This window comes from Falco rusticolus, chromosome 4 (assembly GCF_015220075.1).
Source record: "Falco rusticolus isolate bFalRus1 chromosome 4, bFalRus1.pri, whole genome shotgun sequence".
Lineage (NCBI taxonomy): Eukaryota > Metazoa > Chordata > Aves > Falconiformes > Falconidae > Falco > Falco rusticolus.
Window position 1 is genome coordinate 20575495 of NC_051190.1, and position 15819 is coordinate 20591313.

At 45.5% G+C, this 15819-nt stretch overlaps 1 protein-coding gene across 8 annotated transcripts in view; it reads left to right on the forward strand.

Annotated features, from left to right (window-relative positions):
- Positions 1-4448: 4448 nt before the first annotated feature.
- The window catches only part of CHL1 (cell adhesion molecule L1 like), a 138257-nt gene continuing 126886 nt past the window's right edge, over positions 4449-15819 (forward strand). For 6 of the 8 annotated variants that reach the window (XM_037386357.1, XM_037386361.1, XM_037386354.1 and 3 more), the window contains exon 1: positions 4470-4531. The gene's annotated coding sequence lies outside the window, so the exon portion shown is untranslated. Of the gene's footprint in view, positions 4532-4600; positions 4701-15819 lie in introns of those variants that run through there. The other 2 variants (XM_037386358.1, XM_037386355.1) reach the window with 2 other exon arrangements.

The window sequence follows — 15819 nt, forward strand, 5'->3', positions numbered from 1 at the left end:
TAAACCTAAATCCCCATCTCACAGGCTAAGCTCTCCCATTTTACTGTGTCTGTTTTTCAAAGAAAAGAGACCACAGCCTCTTTGTTGATGGAGACGTGGTTGTCTTCGAAAGCAAGTTTTTACAAGCTGGCCATAGGAGATGCATGGGCCCACCGGTGTGGTGACGCTACTCGATGAATTGGTTGCTTTTCCTCCTGATCTTTGGATCTGAACCTAGCTGTGGAGGAACCCACTTGCCTAACTCAGGTGTTTTAAGATTCACTGTGAGATTCTTGCTTTTAAGTTTTTTGGGGTTGTTTGGTTTCGGGGTTTTGGTTGATTTGTTGTTGTTGTTGTTGTTGTTATTGGTTTGGTTTGGTTTGGTTTGGTTTGGTTGGTTGGTTTTTAATGTAGACCTTACTACTTTCTTTCAGAGGAAGTGTAGGAAAAAAATAGGAAAATAAGAAGCAAATATTTCACTGAATTTGATCCTAAATCTATTAGTGTTTGCAAAGCAGATAGGCAGCTTACTGTATTTTGGCATCATATTTGTTATGAGGGATTAGATCAATTGTGTAGCTACAGTAGCTAAAGTAGCAAACCCTCCCCTTGTAATGCACTTAGTCAGTTGTGAAATCATGTACTCAGTAGTGGGGAAAAAAAGAAAAACCTCCATAGCCCCTCGAAGCAATCAATTTATGCCCTGAAGCATGAGATTTGATTACCATTGTTATTATCTTAGCTTGCACAGTTACAAATGTTATTAGCAGTCATAAAATTATCCAGCCTTTAAAAAATCATATTAAGAAAAAAATACCAACATTTCACTCCAGGTTTTTCAAAGCCTAAATTCCTGGGATTGATTCGAACTGCGAAAAGTGGTAGTTCCTTTAATTAATTTTAAATTTGCTGTCCTGTGATCACGTGGATTTTTCCTGTATTATTCTGAAGGGGTAGATGAGCATTTTCTAGCATGTCTGTAGTTTCTCTGCTCTGGCCAAGACCCATCTAACTTTCAGCATTTCAAAGCTAAGCACTGATGATGTGTGCTCAGATACATGTTTAATAAACCATTAGAGGGATATGCATCACTCACTATCTCATCTATGTTTTTTTCCTTTACAGTTAAAGTCTTCCCCCTATGAGCTCAAAGTTTTTAATGAAGCTTTGGGCTTCTCAGTATACATCTCAGATGTTATAACTGAAACATTTGAAACATTCCACAGTTAATGAAAATACTCTGAAATGTTACAGCAGAAAATAATTTCCAAAACAAATTTTGACATGGAAAAAATGCTAGTTGGCATGATGTCAGTTAGTTTAGCCATTTAATTTGTCCAGGACCAAACCAGATCCCCAGAAACTTATCCTTGTTGAAAAAATACAATATGAAATTGTGGTTCTTGATATTCAAGTATGTTCACACTTTTGCATATCTACCCGTTCAAAAAATGGCATCATCTTTATTACCAAGCTGTGGTGGTGGGATCTGCGCTGGCAATTACAAGCAAAATGAATTTTCTTTTAAGAAAATCTGGCCAATCTGTTCTTTTGTCCTGAGTATTTCATGTTTCTTAAATGGCATTAAAGTAAGATTGGAAATCTTCTGAGCCTCCCATTGGACTCTGGAACTGATTTTAAAATAGTGTTTTTTGAGGGAGTACATGCAGCGAATCAGGTAACAAGTTGAAGTTGCGATAGGCACAAACACACCCTCTATTCCTTCTGATTTCTTTAGACAATACCTGAGATAAATCTTCTGAAGGTTTTTTTCTCACGCTTGATTTGAGACAATATTACGCATTTAACATGCATTTTAAATATGTGATTGGTACTAGCCTAGAGAGATGTAATGAATTTTCCCAGTGTTTCTAGCAGTGTTGCACTCTCATTCTCACATCAAGTAGTGGGTTTGATGAAAAGGCTCCTTGATTTTCAGCAGGAAATCCCAAAATAAAGAGCAGTTCTGTGGAGACACGGAGAGGACCGAACTGTGCTTCTCTCTCTTTATTTTTGTTCTGTGCAGACTTAAGTGCTGTGACATTTGCCCTGTTTCGTTACCCGGTGAAATCTGAAGCACAATGGCTTATGTCTATTTACACTTTACTTAAGGCAAACCCGAGCCTCGGAAATAGATGTGATTAGTGCCGTGTCTTATTAGGAACGTGAACACATTCTATTTTGGAAGCATGGAGCAGTTTTTGGTAAGCTGATGTACTTTGACTTTTCCATCAGCTTCCATCCTTCCTAGTGGAAGGAACACCTCCTGCATGATTCCGTGTCAAAAACGAAAACCATTTAATGGTTTCCATATTAGGGGCTGAAACCTGAAAATGTGAGAATTTCCTGGGGAAATCATGTTGCCAGAGAGGATCTAAAAGTTGGGCCGGCTAGGCAGGGGAATGAAAGTCCAAGTGGTTTGGGCATTTTGCAAGACCAGTTTCCTTCTGTTTGTGGCACGGCGTGTCTGGGTAGTAGATGCGGCAGCGTAGCTACAGGCAGCCTAGGAAGTTGACTTTGGCAGCAGTCCTGCCTTAAGTAGTCACTGGAGGTAATTAAATTGTTGTCTCTCTTCTTTACGTCAACCTGGAAACTTCTAGTACTGCTGAGGCATCCCAGGAGGAGGGTAGTGTTGGCCAGAAATGGGTAAGAGTCATTGTCCCTGTTTTTCATCCTCTTGGCAGTGGCAGGACGGGCGATGCCAGCCCTCCCCAGCTCTCCGGCCAGCTCTGTTATCTGTGCTCCCAGACGAGCAGGACATGGGTTCCCACCCTTGGTGTCTTCACTTTTTGCCAGCGCTTCAGTAAATCCTCAGTCATCGCTGGTTTTCAACATGATCTTCGATGGCCACGTTTATACTGGGTCAACTGGCTTTTGAATACATCGGCAGCCCCAACACGGTCAGACATTCCTCTACAGCTGTCTCCTTTTCCATTTATTTTCAGAGGTTTCCGCTGCACGGGGGCACAGGCCTGTTGCTTAGCTGTTGGTTGCTTTGGAAAGCAATGTGCTGTAAATACAGCATCTTACTGTCTCTGGAAGAAACAGTAAGTCAATTCAGGATTTGGCTATGAGAGCGGGATTCAAAGGGAGAACTCCCGTTCCCTCGTGTGTGCTCTGGGCTGCCCACACAACCACAGCACACTTCCCTTGCAGAACAGGAGCTCTGCTCCACGCGTTTGGTGAGAGCTTCGGCATTTATATTGGCACAAGTTGACTCAAATGTAGTTTAAGATGAAAATTATATCTATGAATTGCCTGACTTTGCGTGACTAAAATATCAAGCGTACATTGCTTTACCAGTTTTACATTTGCTTTCTTTACACAGAACAAGTATATTAAATTATTCTATCCTTTTCCCTGCTAGCTCTCAATTTTTTTTTCATTACCCCTTTTAGCTTATAATACCTTTCCTTAAATGTAATTATTTACTTCCTGACCAAAAAGTAAGCTCACCTGCCTAAAGCTGCTGGATGATGAACACGAATTGGCCAGTACATCAACAAATTCTGATCGCTACTGTCCGAAAAATCTTTAACCCAAATGATAACTGTCCCCATGAGTGCTAACTGTGACTCGGAAGGGTGGTTTTATGGTTTAATGTCTGTGAATGTTACTTGATGATTATTGTTCATTGCATTAGACAAGGCTCAGAGAAAAGAGAAACACCCAAAGGTCAGCAGTGAGACAGAAAATCATCGGAGAAGTCCGAGTCCCCATGAAAATGATTATGTCTGACCTTGGCCACCTCCGCATGTGGGCCCTGGGCGGACCGCTTAAGAAAATGACTGGCAGGTTTGTGACGACTGTCTTCACTGACAAATTTAGCCCGTTCCACGAAGGGGTGACAGAGGGAAAACCGCACGGGCAGAAAGCCCGAGTGCCCAAGCCCACCCCTAACCCTGGTCAGGGTTTGCGAAGATCAGGAGGGCACTGGGGAAAGGAGGAAAAGGGTTTGGGGAGGTTTGCCTATGTAAAGCACTGGTGTTGGGATGGGGGATGCGTGGGGCTTTCGGCAAGGGGGGCACAGAGGCGGATGGGGCAGGGAAGCCCATTCCCATCTGGGATTCTGCGATTCCTCAGCCTCTCCCCTGGAAAGAAAGGGCACTTGTGCACCCCGAGAGGTGGGTACAGGGGGCGGGGGGCTCGCTCGGGCCCCCGACGGCGCCGGTTCTCTCCTTGCCCAGCTCATGCGTGCCCCGACCACCACGAGGAAGGGCGAGGGGCAGCGGGTCTTCCCTAACCCCCCGGCCCCATTTCGGCCATTTCCTTGTCCTCTCCGCATCGCCGCTCGGCTGCCCGCAGCTCGCCGGGCCCCCCGGGCCCGCACCTGCCACCCCGCCGCGGCGTGCGGGGCCGCTACCGGGGCCGGGGCTGGGCGGGGGGCGGCGGCGCGGCCCCCCCGGGCGGGAGGCGGGCAGGGGAGGTGCGGGCGGGCCGGGCCGGGGCTCCCGTCCCTCCCCGCCATCCCCAGGTGCCGCCCGGAGACGCGCGGCGGGGCGGAGGCGCCGCGGGCTGCCGGCTCTCGCCGAGGGGGCGCCGGAGCGGGCAGGTGGGAGCCGCCGAGGGGCCGGGGCGGGCCGGGGCGGGGGGGCTCGGCCCCCCGGGGAGGCGGGCAGCGGTTTGGGGAGGTGCGGGGGCTCGTTGCCATGGCTCCCTGCAAGCGCTGCCGGAGGAGATAGTGATGCCAGTCACGGAGGGACCCCTCTTCCTTCTCGTGGGTGTGTAGCGGGGCTGGGTTTGGGGTGGTGGGGATTCCCCCCCTCCCCCTTTTTTTTTTTTTTTTTTTTTTTTTTTTTTTTTTTTTTTTTTTTTCCGGGGTGGAGCGATTAATTTGGAGAGCCGGGACAGGGCTGCGGAGCGGCCGCGACTCGCCGGACCGGCCGCCCCCTCGCCGCCGGCTCTGCCCTGCTCCAGGTACCGCCGGGGGACCGGGGCGGGGGGGCCCTTCGGGGTGCGCAGGGCGCTGGGACCCGGGGGCTGCCCCGGCCGCCACCTCCGCTCGCTCTGCATTTCTACCGAAAGCCTTTTAAATTATCTTTTTTATTTTATTTTAAATCTCTTCCTCCTCCTCCTCGCACCGCACCTGGTCCCGCGCCCCAAGCGCTGGGCTTCGCCCTGCAAAGCAATGAGGAAACCGAGCCCGGACCCAGCCCCGCCAAGGGGCGAGCAGGTGCCCGCGGCTGGGGGCGCAGCGCCGGGGGCAGCCCGGGGGTCCCCGGCCCGCAGGTCCCGCTGTGTGCCCCCCCCCCCCCCCGCCACTACCTCCTCCGCCGCTGGCGCTGGGGCTCCCCGGAGCTGGGGGCCGCCCCCGGGGCTCGGCTTCCCCGGGGCTGGGGAGGGGGTCCCGGCGCTGCGGGCGGAGGAGCCGCTGCCCGGGGAAAGTTTGCGGGGGCGGGCGGGGGTCCGGGCAGGCAAAGGCACGATCGCGGTGGGGTTCGGGGGCGGGGGGGGGGCTGGCGCGCGTCGTCTCGTGCTGTTTTCGGTGGGTTCAAGTTTGCAAGCCCGGGTGCCGCGCGTCTGTGGCAAACACTTGTTTCTTTCCTTCCTCATGGTTCCGGAAAGTATTTTTTTTTTTTTTTCCTGCACCCCCTAAATAACTGTGAACGTCCCAGGTTTTTGCTGGGGAAGCGACAGTGTGTGCGCCGCGTTCCGGGAGAGCTGTGAGAATCTTTACACCTGGGTGTCGTGTGCTGTGTGTTACTAATCCGTGTTGCACGATCGCCGCATCAGTGCGCTCAGCTAGGTTTAGGTTTCTGTAACGCAAGGAGATTCTGTTTGCTAATAGTCCGACACAGCAAATGCAACCAGACTTTCACCGGTCACTTCTATGACTAACATTACTTAACTGCTTATTTTTGGGTGGAAAGGAGGTAAGCTTATGGTATGTTGGATAAGATGTGGGTATTTAACCATAATACAGCAGATTGAAAGTAAGTTCATTCTCGGTGCTACCTAGGAACAGTTTTGCTTGCAACATGTTTTGGAATATTTCTCCAGAGACTTGACAGGTGGTATTTTTGTTTGTCAAGGGTTCATTTGATGTGGCTGATTTAAATATGTGTTCTTTAGCTCTCCCAAATACTATTCCATAAGCAAAAAATAACAAAAATTGTGAGTTTACTTGGGGCCTGAGGAAAGGAGAAGGGGGAAGACTTGCACCTTCAAATGAAGGTGTGATTTTTGCCCACTTGTGAACACACATGCAGTGTTGCCTTGTTGGAGCTGTGCACGTGGGTCTTTGCCCGTTGCTTCCCGAGATCCTCTGCTTGGCTTCTACTGATGTGAAGCATTAAGAGTGCATGACTACTGCTATGTTAGCCTTTTACTGTTGCTTAAAAGTGAGGAATTTTCTTTGTCTTTCCAAAAACCCTAAAACCAACCCAAAAAACAATGAGTCAGTAAAAAATCAGAACATTCTTACTAGCCAGGCTCTGTCATCTTTCCTTAGGCCAAGCATCTGCTGGCAGTGGAGTCTGGCTTACAGCAGAGCTACAAGACTACACTTTGTTACATTAAAATAAGATGCAAAAGATAAGATACTCAGGTTTGCAGGGGGTAATGGAGTTCCTTCAGGAGTATCGCATAATATATGTGAAAGTATCATTAAATATCTTCAGTAAAAATACCTCTCAGCAATCCAAGAGTTGTAGAAATTTTGCTATATGCCAACACACAGGTTTTAAACCAGTTCATTCTCTAAACCCTTGCAGTTTATTACTGATTTTTATCAAAATAGGAATAAAATGAATTCTGAATATGAGGCTGAAATAAAGAGACTGTACTATAGCTATACGCACTTTGATTGCATTTAACTCGCTCTCCGTGTGAACGAATGCAATTGTTATGGACATTTAGCATGTGTTACTTCAGTAATTAAACTTAGTGAATGAAATCATGAGTCCACTCTTTTATCCCAAGAAACCCAGCAGATAAGCCTTCGTTTAAATGAAGGATTACATGATTCACAACATGTGTGTGTACCTTGGGTGGCTTGGATTGTAGCCATCTTGTTTGCTAATAAAAATATGCTTTATCACTTATGTTTGGAAGGAAAAATGAAAAGAAAAAAGAAAGGTACCCATAAATTACATAAAATGATGTAGTGGACAGTTGCTTCTGTGATAAGAAAGGATCCACTCCTTTCCCCAGTGGGAGAGGACAAGCCACTACTTTAAACACTACTAATTAGTTCAGTTTATCTTGCATGCATTACAATGCTGTAGCTAGTTAATTATAGCTTTTCCCATTAGCAGTATGCTAAGAATAATGAATTAACATATCACACAGATCAAAAGAACATCTACAAAGTTTATCTTGGAGGAAAGAAAGTGTTATTGTGAGGCAGGAAGTCCCGGTGGCTTTCCCAAGGCGCAGATTTGCTGGAATGCCTGAGCTGGTGCTTCAGAGCCTGATGAATGACTTGAATTGATCACAAACAAGTGACACTGGAGCTCTTGGTTGCTTAGCAACCCACCAAGATGCCACAATTTCTTTTGGTATATTTATCCAGTAAAGTAGAAATTCTGTTTTGTTAAAGATTTTTATTTTTTTTTTCCCCGCTAGTACAAAGCCCACCCTCTAACAGCCTTAGATTATACATCAATTAAAATTGATACCTCAGCGCTGAATCTGGGGAGCAGCACGGGTACAGAAAAAAGAGCAGGAATCTAACTTGTGAAGTGTATTCTGGTGGTGATGTGCTCGGTGCTCTTTAACAAGTTTCAATTGTCCTTTCTCAGTTAGACTTCTGTTCAAAAAACAAAATCATGAGTGGGACAAGTAACTTAAGAAATTAAGACAATCATCTACCAAATGCTTTTTGAACAGTTCCCCTCATGCCGTCTTGAGTTGTGAGATCCTGCAAGGTCTTGTGGTGTTGCCCTGTGCTCCGTTATGAGTAAATTAAATGCAAGATGGAACATGTGGTTTGATCGTTGGCCAAATTATGTCCAGGCAGTCTGGCCCATCCTATAGCCCATATGGCTGGGGACCTCTGCTAGCTTGTCCTTGCAGAAGACACTGGTTTCCTAACAGATCCATTTTGTGTAAGGAAATAACAGATTTAGTAGTCAAAGGGCAGAAGGAAAATAAATGTTGTGGTGGTTATATATATGCTAAGTACCAATATTGGCTCCTACTAGTTTGTGGCATCCTGCATAAGGTTTATACATGGTGAATTGTATGTTTATGTCAGTAAACTCTTTATTGTTACCCTTGGGTCCATGTGTGCTGGCATCTCAGTTCTGGAGTGCACCTTGGAAAGGAACCTTGCTGTGGTCCCATCCCCACTTATGCTGCTTTTGTTTGTGTGACGGGGGACTGCACAAACCGGATTAATTTTGGGTGAACTTAAGCCAGAATATGTTTCAGGAGTTTACTTTGCGCACTTCAGCTGCTAATGGGCTTTCCATCCATGGCCTCCTGGCTAAAGCTGGAGCTGGGCCCTTGCAGGGTGAGTGGGTCTGGGGTTCCCAGCACCATTTTGCTCTACTTGTCTATGCCCTTTGAAGCTCTGCTGCTGGCTAATATAGATATAACCTTTTCCTTCTAAAACTGTAATGAAGAAAAAGCGTACTAGGGCTAGGAGAACAGCAGGCTGTCGTGGCATTTATTTTGCTTAGTTAGTAGTTGGTGTTCTGGAAGATTTCTTCTCCCTCTTGATGATAAGATGGAATCCAGGTATTTCTCTTCTTTCCTAGGCAAAAAGCTTGGGTATTGCCTGATTTGCTGGCGTATTGGACTAGAAGAGGATGTTATAGCAGTGCCCATAATAATGCTGCCATGTTTGGACTCCAGTGAACCAAACCTCAACTCATTGTCAGTATTCCTAGGCTAAGATTATTATAGTTTGTAATCTGTGTACTTATAATTGCCTTGCTAGGCTTAAACAGACTTAGGTAAAGAGTTGGATACATGCGAATTTGTTGTGGTGTGTGTTTGTTTCTGTTGTTTCTATGTAACAAAGCTAATTCCCAACCTTGAGGTTGTTGTGTTTGGGGTTTTTTTGTGTGGCTGCTCTCTTTGCATCTGTTTTATGAAGTTGATTTCTGTAAGTCCCTTTGCCTACTCAAATGTGGATCAGTGCTTGCCATTGTAGTGATTGCCTCTGCATTATAAATTGATGAAGATACACAGTAATATTTGGTGTCTGGGGTTTCTCCTCCCAGCGTGTCCAGGCACCCTGTATGAAGTGCACAGCATGGAGCTGTGATGGCCGATGTGCTATTTTCTGAGGTTGCAGCATTCCCTAGCAGATGTTTCCTCCTTCCTTCATTACACCTGAATATATAAAATCAAAAAAAAAAAATGCAAACAGTTGGATGGAAAACAGTTTATCATTAAAATTAGTGGTTATTGTTAAAGCTGAACTAGTGTTGGTTGTTTTGAGCATGACCTCCAGCTGCGGATCCTGTTCCATGTAAGAAGAACAGGATTTATGTTGCTTTCTTCATTAAAGCTTTTAAGTCTTCATAATTTTTTTTGACCCTCACTAGTCCTCTCTTTTCTCCATTTATCAAGAAAATTGCCGATTTCTCTTTTCAGGTGTTTTTCTCCTTTTGCTGACTCAGCCACAACATGGAATTAAATTAGAGGTGTGGTGGGGATATGGTTCAGGTTAGGGAGGGTGAAGGGGAGGTTGGGAAGGGCAGGGATGAGCCTGCTTGGATTCATCCTCATCTTTGCTCCTGTCCTCCCGCACAGAAGAAATAGAGATGTCTGGATCCTGGCCTGAGCAGCTGGGGCAGAAGGAGCCAATGCTTGTGCCTGGCCAGGGCTGTTTCTGTAAGAGTGCAGCTTTCGAGGATATTTTTAACAGATGGTTCCTGGTCTGGCCGTAATAGCCAGTCTGTCAGCCAGGCTGAGCTGCCTCAGGGCCAGCCCCACGCTGAGCTCCTGACAGGTAACCTCCAAACAGCTGCTTTTGCTGTAACAAAAATGTTGCTTCTTGTAGCATCCCCATTTCATCTTCCCCACGTTTGCAACCAAGGCAGGGAAAGGTGAACCTTGCATGCTTGCCCTGGGCTTTTTCCCCCCTGGGCTGCCCCAGTGCAGCAGCAAGGTGGGCACCGGTGGCCTCCGCATCGTTCTGCAAATGCTCTTGGTCCTCAGCCGGGACCCCTCTTATGCTGCTGTTGCCTGCCCAACGATGCTCCTGCTGCACCTGCTGCCAGTGCCGAAGGCAGCACATGGGTTGTCCATGAGCCCTTGTGGCTGCTGGTCTTTTCTTAGAGGTAGACAGGGCTGTACCTTTAAAGGTGGGACAAACCCATGTGAAGGGGGCCTGTAACAGCTGGGATGCCTCACTGCCCTTGGGAACAGAAACTTTAAACAAGCAAGTAGTGAAAAAACAGGGCTCCAGTTCCAAAGAAGTATATCAAAACATTTAAATGAGCCAAAGTCATCCTGCTTCTCAATATAGAAGTCAGATGACTTTAGTGCTTTTAAAAATCTCATTTCAAGTGTCTCCATTTTTGGGGAGACCCTAGAGATGCCTCTGAAAGGTTGGCAAGTTGATATTTAGGACAGCCTCCCAGCTGAAATTAATTGGTTAGGCAGTAATCTCCTAAGAGGACTAAGAAAAAAAAAAATAATTGCAGAATTGGGCCCATCCACCTTTCAGTCTGTTTTGCCTTTGGTGACTTTTCAAGTGTGACACAACCAATTCCCTGTCAGCCTTTCCTGCTGGCTGACATGGAAGAGGTAGCTTTGAATGCTGCCTGCTGTGCTTGTATGGCACTTGAAAAGAAGAGAGGGCTTGCCTTTAAGGGGTGTATTCCCACAGCTTTAAAGTATATTTGAAAAATGCATCGTTCAGTTATGTCATGTGTATTACGGTATTAAAACTGATGGAAACCTGGAACAATGTTTCAATAAAAAATGGCTGGTGCCATTGCTGTATCCCCAGCGCTTGAAATAAAATTAGTCTTGATGAAAGATTGCTGCTCTTATAGGAAAAGTAAAATTATTATTCCAGGGCAGATTTTTTTTCTGGTAGAAAATACCCTAACAATGCTTTCAGCTAACAGCAGTGATTAACTAAATGGCTTTTTTATTTAGACATATGGCATACACCTTTTCTTTTCCCCCCCCCAGTTTACTGAAATCAGAGAATTGTTAATAATAAAAGATTGTCTGTAGGTTTTGAAGCATCTACTTTCCCTCCCCTCCCCCCACCCCCCCCCAAGAGTGACCTCATAGGCCAGTGTGGTCTGTCTGTCACATCACTAAGACCCTTCCCTCTGCGGCACTGGGGCGGTGTGTGTTGGTTGGCACGGGTCTGTGTGCATGCTTGCACCATGCCTGTTCCCCTAATGGGGTTGGGTTTTCTTCTTCATAGGCAAAATACCCCAAACCACTTTGTTTGCTGATTTCAGTGAGCATATTAACTGAAATTTGGGATACTGCTTGGGTATTTTACTGGATAAGGCCCCGTGCTTTATTTTTCACAGGTTATTTTTTCATATTACTCCAGCAAGGACTTTGTTCGAGTAAAATTTCATTGTAGGGAATAGGTTTTAGAGGATTTCTATTTTGACCTGATATGAGTCAGAGAAGGTCCCAGCTGATCATCTTGGTCACGAGACAGTAAACTGTATTCAGTGCTTACTTGGTATGAGTTCTGCTGAAGAATCGATCAAAACCATAGCTATTTTTTGGTAATTAAAATCCAAAGTCCTTTGAGATAAATGTTCCTTTTCTTATGTTTGAGCAGAAGGAAATAAGATGAAACTGAACTACTGGTATCCGCAAGTACTAATGGAAGTTTTTATTTAATATATTTTTAGGAAAGTAATAAACCCGATAGACTGTGGTGACTTTCAGGATTAATATTGCACATGAAAACGACTGGTGAAGTCATGGCGCCGCTGAAATAGATGGTCAAACTCCCACTGACCTCAGCAGAGTCAGGTTTTTGTCCCAAGAGTGATGAAAATCTAATTTACAACCTAACCAGTTTGAGAAGTAGGCATAATGGCTCAGCTCCTTGACTGATACAAATTACTGTGGTTCAGCAGAGGATGATTGAGTTACACCGACTTGGGCCATCTGGGCTTCTGGAGAGCCGCATCCAGCGCCCGGCGTGGGCGCCCGCTGGTGAGGGTGCTGGAACAGGCTGTGCGCGGGCAGGCGCCTTAGCAGCTTTGTGATGGTGTCCGCTATCAAGCGGCGTAATCTGGTCTTGTGTTTTAACTGGAAGCAAATAACCAGGAAACAGTAATGAATATTCCTGTTTTCCAAGCCATGCAAATTACAAATGTGGTACTCTAAGCTATTGAGTAGCAGTGATTAAAGAACTGTCCCAGCTGTACAAAGCTAAGGCATACCTACTTCATTAAATTTACAGGGTTACCGCGTAAATCCACAGTAATTGCTCAGGGTTTACTACCCGTGTGACAAATGCACCTTTCTATTATTGACTGTATGTGGTTTGACTTAGGCTTTCACCTAAATCTGGGATTTTTATTATCTCTGATTATCGTGTTGAATTGCAGCATCCCCGCTGTCTATGTCTGTGCAGCACTCAACTGGTGATTTTGCCCACCCTGCTTTTAAGATTTCCTAATACCTGCCCAGATGGTGCCTACATGCTGGGAAACACTTGGGCTTGCCTTTCCAGCTTCACGTTACATCCCGAGGAACTGCTGAAAATTGAGCTTTTGGAGTTGTACAATAGCATATATACACACACTATATATATATTAAAGGTAAAGTGCAGTAAGTGTGGTGGTACCAGAAAGTAATACAGCTGGTCTGGTTATGCAGCCCTTAAAGAGAAGTAAGTTTCTCCCATTTACTTCCACATGTGCAGGATCCTACCTTTCAGAGCATTGTACCTAATTATCCTGCCAGTGCAGCAAATTTTCCCTGGCAGCCATTCTCCCTGTCAGGCATCACTCTGCAGTGAAACCTTGCATCATTCCCATTGCATAGCAAGATGAAAATTTCATCTTTGGTGCTTAAGAAATATGCCTCGCTGTTTATTTTAAAAAAAAAAACAAACAACAAAACACCACACCAAGAAACCCAACAGACAACAAACATCAAGAGCTATTCACAAATCTTATCATATGCATCACAAAATAAAAAAGGAATAATCTTTGTATTCAGCAGATAAGCAGCATTCTCTGTACAAACCTCTTCCACTGTCATCCTCCCAAATGTATTCTAAGCTTGTCTGTGTGCAAAGCTCCTTGTAACGGGTGGTGGTTAGACCAAATTTTTTATCCTTGCATAGGATAGGATATAGGCAGGAGCACTATAGATCTGCAGTGTTAATTATATAATACGCTCACTGAAAAGAATAATGTATTCAAACTTTTGTAGCTCAGGCAATGGCAATCCACTTAACTGTTTCTAGCTTTATGTATTTTATAATCCCCAAACCCAAGTGTCCCCAGAGAAGGAATGTGCCCTTAAAAATTTTAGGCCTTTAAATTAAGTGAATTTAAATTCAATCATTTGCATACATATTTTTCCCCCCCTTTGTTCTGCCTGAATGAGATATTCCTTCAGTAATTGAACTGTAACTTTGCTACAGGTAAATAATGGCAGACAGCTTATATTCCAAATGCTCGCCTGCATTAGGGTTGCGTGGCGCCAATGCGGCGGTTTGCAGTGCACCTTTGAGAGGGGACGGTGTCCAGCCCACTTAGGATCACCAAGCGCTGGGCTGGCACTTGAACATTCAATTAACGTGTGGTGCTAACTGTGCTTCTCAAACAGGGACTCGAAAGGATGCTCTGGGGTGATGAAACAGGCATCCCTGGAAAAAACCTTGATACCAAGTTAGTATCATAGGGATAGGCCAAAGCTGAATTCTCCTAAAAATGAGATTTTACAGTAAAAACATGACACTGAGGTCCCTGAAATAGCTTTCATGAGCAGGCTGGGGTGCTAGCCATTGGGGTCCGTATTCTCAGCAGCTGGGTTTGGGATCTCTGTACCTGTGCAACAGATAAACTGGGGTGGGTGGACAGAAATGGTGGTGGGAGGGAGAGGCAAGGCTCGTCAAAGGGATAAAATGGCTATTGGAAAAAGTCTTGTTTAGTATCTTTGGAAAAGATAGGGTGATATACAAGGGGGACAAAATATCCATTATCCTATCTATCTTGGTGTTCTGTGGGAATACTGGAGGAGCCCATGTACAAAGAGGGAAAGGAGAGGGAGGTAGAGGGTGATTGTCCAGAGACCTTGGCACCAATCCCAGAAAAACAATGGATAAGTTGATAGAGGACTGAATTAATATAGAGTTAACGAATAGAGTGATAATTAAGGCCAGTCACCATGGCTTTCTGAAAAGGGAGCCTGCTCCTGATGGGGTTACGGGTAACGAAGCGTTGTGGCAGAGTTTTCTAGGTGTCAGATTTGGTATCTCATGAAATCTCAGTTACGAACAAACAAAGGAAGCTAGCAAAGTTAGTGTGTAGAATTAGCAGCCGTCGTGTTTAATGGATTAAGATTTAGAGAACAGAGCTGAAAAGGCCCTTGCCCATGGGGATTGAAAGATGTGTGCGTTTAGCACAGTTTCATGAGAATGAGCACTAGTCCTGAAGCTGTTTAACGTCTCCGTCAATAATCTGGAGACAAAAATGGAATGACTGCTGCCAATCTCGTGGCTGAGACGGTATTGGTAGTGTGGAAATGGGATGTTGTATGGAGCAGACTGACCGGCTGGCAAGATGTTGCCTCTTCTTCTGTCCTCCTGTCCGCCTGTGCCTTAACCAGTGCCCTGGAAGAGGAACAGCCTTGAGAAGAGGGTGAAAGGGTGTGGAGCAGACAGGGAAAGGGACACGGCTTCCCAGTGGGATGCTGTGACTGAAAGACTAGTGGGGTCCTTTGACACAGGGGTTCTATCTGAGTGCATGAGAATGCTGGAAAGCTATGGCCAGTTTTGGTGTCCACAGCTGAAAAAAAGAGTTTACAAAACTGAAGAGTCAAGGAAATAACTACAATATTGATTTTAAGAGTGGAGAAAATTCCCTGCAGTGAGAGATTTAGAGCTCAATCTGCTTAGCTCATCAAAAAGAGGATTGAGAGGGGACTTGATTACAGGGACAAGTATTTTCATGGGGAAAGCATACCCAGCTTTTTAATCAAGAAGAGAAAAGACAAATAAGATCCAATAGCTGGAAGCTGGAGGCAGACAATTTTAAATTAGACATTAAACACGATTTTTTTTTATCTGTGCTTAACCACTAGAATGAACTATGATGTGTTTGAATCGAGACTGGGTGCCTTGCGTGGTATGATCGGTCAAACCCAAGTTACTGGGTACGATTTGCAGGTGACAGGGAAAGCACAGCAGCCTGTGTCATATGGGAGGGTCTTAAAATCAGTGAGCACTGAAAGGGCAATTGAAGGAAGAAGATAAGAAAAAGGAGGAACATACATAGGAAGCACAGAACGGAGAAATAGAAGTACCAAAAGGGCAAAGAAAGGAATTTCATCTGGAGAAGGAGCTTCTGTTTCCAAGTATGGGAGCATATGTCTCAGCAAAGTGGGTTTTGGCAATCTAAACACCTTGAGTGTTGGCAGAGCTGAAGTCATCTGTTTTGCAGTCAAAGCAGCAGTTTTGGAATCTGTGCTTTGTTAATGGTGATGAAGAAACCTCCTCTTTTCGGTTTGGACTTCTGGCACCACTGGCCGTTCTGCTGCTGTGAGAGAAGACCTTGCAGTCAACTTTGCCTGGATGTGCTGGAGCCGAGGGCTGTATCCCACCGCGAGAGCCATGCCGCTCTCCCCAGGAGTGAAGGGCACAGCACAATTCACCTTTGCAGCAGCGAGTGGTCACCGTGGCCTCTTCTGTGCCCTTCACTTCACTGACATCACTGTTAC